Below are 6,805 nucleotides of genomic sequence, written 5' to 3'. Positions count from 1 at the left end.
GATGGTCAGACAGGAACTAAATGGCTGTGGCCAGGGAAGCCCAGGGGCTTCTAGTAAAGAAACAAATGACAAAAATAATGATAAAATCAAAAAAATAATGACAAAATTCTCAAATAAAAGGTAAATATAAAAATCAATGGTTTTCTGATTTTTGACATTTATAATGTTTGTAAATTTATAAATATTTGCAAACTCATTTACAACATTGAATAGTTAAATACTAAGAAGTAAATTGAACAAGGGAGCACCAACTCTAAGTCGTGTGTGATCCAGGTGTGGTAGCAATGTCTGAATCCTAGAGTGTGGGAAGTTGGGGCCATATAGTCTGGGATTGTAATATCACCCTCAGCTATATAGAGTGCTTAAGGCTAGCCTGGGATACAAAAGACTCTGCCTCAAAACAAACAGCAAACCAACAGTAAAAGAAAGACAGACGAAAGGTCAGACCTCAGCACATTTCCACTCCAAAGCAGTTTTTACAAGAGATATACAGGAAGAGCCACGACCACCAGGCTTCTGTGGGGAAAGAGACTCCCACAGATATCCCAGAGCAGTGGAGAAAGCACCAGCAAGAGGACTTGTCTTGCAGGTATCAAACTAAATTAAAACCAGACATCAGGGAGCCGGTATAGGAACAGGCCAGTGAGACAGACCAGAATTCAGATAGATCCCAAATACATATTAGAACATAGTTGTTTGACAGAGTGACCTGTGAATTTCAATAAATTCACCTGAAAGCAAATCGAGTTTGATCTCTGCACGACTCATAAGTAGAGGTCTATGTCGGGCTACTTAGAAACTTAAATGTGGGCCGGCGAGGCAGCTCAGAGGGGAAGAGGCTTGCTATGCAGGTCGGACCACCCGAGTTCTCTCTCCAGAACCTTCAGTGAAAGGAGAGAACCAACCAAACACTGATGGCTGTCATCTGGAGTCCACGTGTGTGCCACAGCATGCATGCACCTATAATACAGACATACACACCACACACATATACATGGTAATGCATCTTAAAATTAAAAACTTACATGTAAATCCCAGAAGAGCCTGGTGTGGTGGTGCACGCCTTTAGTCCACACTAAAGAGGCAGTGGCAGGTGGATCTCGAGTTTGGGCCTAACTGGGCTGTCCTGTCTGGTCTCAGTGGGAGAGGATGTGCCTAGTCCTGCAGTGGCTTGAGGTGTCAGGGGAGGTGAAAGGGAAGGGGTGGGAAGGGGACATGTGAAGGGAGGAAACTGAGAGGGGAGGGAGTGCTTCAATCAAGATGTAAAGTGAATAAATAAACTTAATGGAAAAATTCTAAATCAGGGCTGGAGAGATGGCTCTTCAATTAAGCACAGGCTGCTCTTCCAGAGGACATGGGTTCAGTTCCTAGCACCTCTGAGATGGCTCACCACTGACCGTAAACTCCTTTTCCAGAGGATCTGACTCCTCAGGCTTCCTTAGGCACCAGCACACATGTGGTGCACAGACATGAGTGCAGGCAAAGCGATCATATACATAACATTCTGTAAAATTCTAAATCAACAGGGATTTAGAATATATTACTTATTTTTTGCCTACCATCTGATGTCTATTTTCTGTCTATTTGTATCCATGGCTATTTCTGATTGTTAATTTGGTTGAATTCAGAAGCACACACTGGGCTGTGTCTGTGGAAGCTTCCAGAGACATAGAGTCCGAGGGCTTTGGCCCACCCTGATTGATAACATCTACAGCTCAACCCCTACACCTAAGGCTTAGGCAACACTGAGGAAGAGGGGGCAGAAAGATTGCCCGAGCCAGAGGACCAGAGTGATTGTAAAATAGTGTATGTACGGTAGGAGCTGTGTCTGTGAATTATCTTCATTGTCGTGGTCATCATCATCACCACCATCACCATCACACCTTCATCACCTTCATCATCATATCATCATCACCCCACCACCACCACCACCACCATCACACCTTCATCATCATCACAACTTCTTCATCATCATCACCACCATCATCATCACCACCACCATCATTACACCACCACCATCACCATCACACCTTCATCATCATCACCACTGTCAATCATCTTCATTAGCAGGGGAGAGCATGAACCTAGTTCCTTATTACCACAAATTATGAAGTCAAGTTTCCTGAACTTTGGGAAATTTCAGGAGTCAGGACATCTGAAACACAATGGCTACGCCTTGCCCTGAAAAAACCACCTTCCCAACCATGGCATCTCCCCTGCTAGGTAAGTATGTCCATGACATTTGGTTGTGGTAAATATTAAAAAAATAGGTAACCTTTTATCCCGCTCTAGTGCTGGCACCCATGGGGCCATATAGCACTACTTGGTATCTTTATCTTGGTGGCTCCACGTCGCCCCCGAGTACTCTCTGACCAGGCAATCCGAGAGCTGTTCCATTGCGGCACCTTGCCACACTGGTCTCTAGAGTTAGTTCCGGCACCGGAAGGCCATCTGGAACTAACCATAATTTATCTCTGACTAGTGTCTCTCTGTGGCTCTCTGCTAGCTAAGAACTCCCTGGTTCCAACTACCCAGTAAGAGCAGGGCTCTAGAAGTCCAGCCTGGGCTGGCCTATGGCGGATCCCTGCCACAGACTCTGCCCACACTCCCAGTAACCGCCCCCTGGTAGTTAAAGTAAGAACTCCCAACAACCCGGTGTAATCAAGACTCAACAAACTGTAGCCCAACAATCACCTTTATATGTTAAATTCCCAATCCACAATACATCCACACAATAAACACACAACCAATTGATAAGGATATAAACCGTCCACCTAGATAAGATAAATTGACCTACAGAAATCCATCCCTTAAGAAATATACCTAGGGCCTTTTAAGACCACCCGGATCTGGGTCGTCCTTCTCTATCTGTATCTTGATTCTCCCACTTTCCCTTCTCCCTCCCCTTACAAAAAACTTTGTCCCCGCCTTACTTTTTTACTGTCCATTCATGGCCTTGACCTAACTTGTGCCAGTCCTCACCTGCATACAGACATCAACCTACAACATTTTAACAATATGGTCACACAAACAAGACCTGCACAAGAACAGCACCAGCTGACATTCCAATGTGCATGCAGGAAATCTTTTAAGATACCACTCCTACATGAAGAGCTACAATCAATTAATGGCTGCTAAGAGAGGGAGAATCGGCCTTCCCCAGGGAGGAGGCCCCTGATGGGTTATTCGACCCTAAGTGGTCAGCCATAAATAAAAACACATATGAACAATAAACACACTTAGTAGGTTATATTTATGTATGTATGTGTGTAAATCCATACACATACATAACAATAATAATCACAGAAGAGATCATGAATTTGTGGGCGAGCTGGGGAAGATGGAAGAAGCTGGAGGCAGGGAAAAAGGGGAGACATCATGTAGACATCGTATCCATGTATGAAATTCTCCAAAAGAGTGTAAAAAATGAAAGCAACATCCCTCCATGATGAGTGGCTAAACACATCAAGAACATTAATACTGGAATATCATGAACTCCAAAACACAAACAGAGGTACATCTGTTTATTTGAGGGGATTTCTTTGAAATATGGTTGAGTGTGTTTTTTTCTTTTTTCTTTTTTCTTTTTTTCGGAGCTGGGGACCGAACCCAGGGCCTTGCGCTTGCTAGGCAAGCGCTCTACCACTGAGCTAAATCCCCAACCCCGGTTGAGTGTGTTTTAAGGCACAGAGACTATACAGTCCTATGTTTTGATAAAGCAGTGAGTGAAAATCTCTAATTTACACATATTTGTTTTTGCACACAGTTTATTTTTGGTCAGCAATGACTGAATTCCAGGGAAAGCTTACAGCAGCCCAGACAGAAGGATGAAATATGGTTGGGGAAGCTGGTGGGACGGGCTGACATGAACAATGTGGAGAGACCAGAAACCATTCGTTCTCTGGCAAACTAATAAGTATAGCAGTATTTCTGAAAACTCGGGCCTTTGGAATTGGGCTTCTCATGACCTCAGCACAACGCAGGGCACACCCATGGGTCCCTCCCTACACCCCTCAACCCCTCCCCACCACCACTGGTTTCCTTCATGATTCCAGAACAGAATCAAAGAACTCTGGGGTAGGGTAGGGGGGCATCTCAGGGGCCACTGCCTTCAGTGCAGAGCCGGCCTCAGCCCCAGGTCCACGGCTCTGTCTCTGTTCTCAGAAAGTGTTTAGTTATATCTAAGGGGGTATCATCCAGAGAGCCCCTCCTTATCTCTCAGCCCCCAGCAGGTCCTCAGAGGGAACTCTCCTAGGTCCCACTCCCTGTCTCCCTGACTCTCCTGTCATAGTACAGCACAATTTGTCATTGTTCTTAATGTATATATAGGAGGGGGAGGGGAGGGGAGGGGGAGGGAGAGGAAGAAGGAAGGAGGGAGAGGGGAGGGGGAGGGGAGGAGGAGAGAGGAAGAGAGGAAGGGAGGAAGGGAGGGAGGGAGGGAGGGAGGGAGAGAGAGAGAGAGAGAGAGAGAGAGAGAGAGAGAGAGAGAGAGAGAGAATGAATTAAAAAGAAGACTCAGGGGTCCCCATGGCTGCAGCCATCGCTGCTTTCAGAGATCTGTTCAGCTGTCTCCTTTCCTTTGATCCACACTTTTCTTTACTTTCCGTTTGTTCTCTGGTTCATCGGAAGCACCAGCTGCTGCTGGTCTGTAGGTTTTCCCGAATCTTCACTTTGTAGGGTGTCTTAGGGAAGGTGGGGTGAACACACAACAGAGTCCGCAACTTGGAAAGGTGGAGCCAGGCAAGTTGGAAGCTCTCCTGCTGAGAGAAGATTCCAGAATGCTGAGTGGTGCTGAAAGAGCGGAGAGCACAAGGATGAACCCTCACTGCGCTTGGCTCTCCTGCAGCCAGATGGGGCTCCCCCTTGGACCTCTCTGCCTCACACTGACACCCTGCTGTCCCCATAGGCAGCCCAGAGGCCTTCCAAGCCTCTCATTGCTCCAGCTGTGAGACCTGTGCCTAGAGGCAAACAAACGCTCAGAACAAAATCTCCCTCACCACAGACAGCTTCCTGGCTTGTGCTGCAGCCTCTCCTCCCTAGCACAGGCTTTGTTTAACTGTCCCCAGGCTTCCCACAGACCCAGCACCCAGGATCTCGAGTGTGTTCAAGCACTCGGGCATTGAAAATAAGCTTGTTTATGAGTGAGCCCATTATACAGATGGAAAGTGGAGTCACAACAGGGCAGTTTGCCCTCACTTCCACAGCAAAGGTGGCCCCGGATCTGAGTTTGATTTCACAGACAGGGTTCTCTCTGGGCAGACCTTCTGATGGGAGGTTGGAGGTGGGAGCTGTGTGGGGTGGGAGCTGGGTCCTGAGAACCAGCTTGAAATTGGGATGACTGAGTTCAGGGAGAGCACAGCTGGGGAGGAGCCAGGCTGTTTATTATGTTTGGTCTGAGCTCCAAACAGAGCTGATGGATGGAGCCACTCTAGTTCCTATAAACAGCCCAGACCTCCCCTCCAGCCCCCAGTCCTCCTGTTCTCAGCACAACTGTTTCCAAGGAGATAGAGGTGCTAGTGGTGGGGGGGAGACAAGATGAGAGGACGAGTAGTATAGAGAATGGAAGAACAGAGATAACACAGAGTCCACAGGGCAAGGGGAGACAGGACAGCAGAGGCTAGCCAGCGAGCACACTTATGTGCTCTGGAAAGTTCATGTCCTGCCCTCCTCTGCCCTTTCTGGATCCCCTGGGTCTGTCTGAAGACTAGTCAGGAGCCCAAGAGTTCCTAAGTCCTGGAGGGCAGGGGCCATTAATTCTGGAAATCTTTTCTGAGCCTACAGTCCCTAGAGACACACAGAGGATTCTGGGTAGGAATTCTCCCCCACCCCCACCCTGCAGGGTTCTCACTCTGATAGTGGCCCAGACATACACACAGTGCTAGATGCGAGGGTTCCATGGGGATACAGGCAGCAGGAGAAAGCAATCCAGGCCATCTCCTCAGAAGAGGTAGTCTGTTCAGACAGTGGTAGCAGGAGTTTGTGGGTGAGTCGGGTGAGTGGGGTATTCCTGGTAGAGGAGGGAAGGGGAGAGCTTGGGGTTGTTAGGGTCAGATGCTAGGGCTGCCATGCTGCTCACTGCTAGGCTGGTAGTACACACCTGTCATCCCAGTACTTGGCAGGAGGAGACAGGAGCTGAAGGTCATCTGTGTGAGGCCAACCTGGACCACAGGACACCCAAAACAGGAGTCAGAAAACAAAGAACCTGAAGCTAGCAAGATGGCTCAGTGGGGAAAAGCATTTGCGGCCAAGCCTGACAACCTGATTTCAAGCCTTGATATTTACAATGGTAGGAGAGAACTGATCCTCACAAGCTATACTCTGACCTCCACCCACACGTGCACAGATGCAAATAAATAAAACATAATAAAAACAAAACGGCAGCCACAGCAAAAACCAATAAAAAAATAATAATCACTGGCTTCAGAGTGGGAATTCAGGGTTTAGGTCTCAGCTCTAGAATCTCGAGATACAATAGAAATCCCTCCAAACACTGTAGGAATAAGGTCCCATCAACTGCTCAGCGTGGACTTAGCTGGATGCCCTTAGTTATGGTCAATACGTAGTGGGTGACAGCAGAAAGGGGCTTGGGGGCAGCAGGTATCTACCCCCCAAGGTTCTGCAGGCTGTCTGGAGGACCGGGCTGTTTGCAGTGGGCAGTGACCCAGACCCCTGGATCAGGAGGACTGAGATAGTGAGGCAGCTGAAGGGGGTGGGGCACCACAAGAGCCTACTGAACTGGAAGAGTTGAGGATGACACTCGAGGTGGCCTCTGACAGGCAGGGCACTCGAGGGCCTCCCTCTCCCT

At 48.0% G+C, this 6,805-nt stretch overlaps 1 long non-coding RNA gene across 1 annotated transcript; it reads right to left on the bottom strand.

Annotated features, from left to right (window-relative positions):
• Positions 1-3,234: 3,234 nt before the first annotated feature.
• On the bottom strand, positions 3,235-6,075 carry LOC147996892 (uncharacterized). Its single transcript, XR_015651997.1, has 2 exons — positions 5,875-6,075; positions 3,235-4,760 (listed from the first exon to the last, which is right to left on the bottom strand). It is a non-coding gene; the product is annotated as an uncharacterized LOC147996892 (long non-coding RNA).
• Between the last annotated feature and the right edge of the window lie 730 nt (positions 6,076-6,805).

This window comes from Rattus norvegicus, chromosome 1 (genome assembly GCF_021556685.1).
Source record: "Rattus norvegicus strain SHRSP/BbbUtx chromosome 1, alternate assembly SHRSP_T2T, whole genome shotgun sequence".
Classification (NCBI taxonomy): Eukaryota; Metazoa; Chordata; class Mammalia; order Rodentia; family Muridae; genus Rattus; species Rattus norvegicus.
This window is presented reverse-complemented; position numbering and strand designations above follow the sequence as displayed.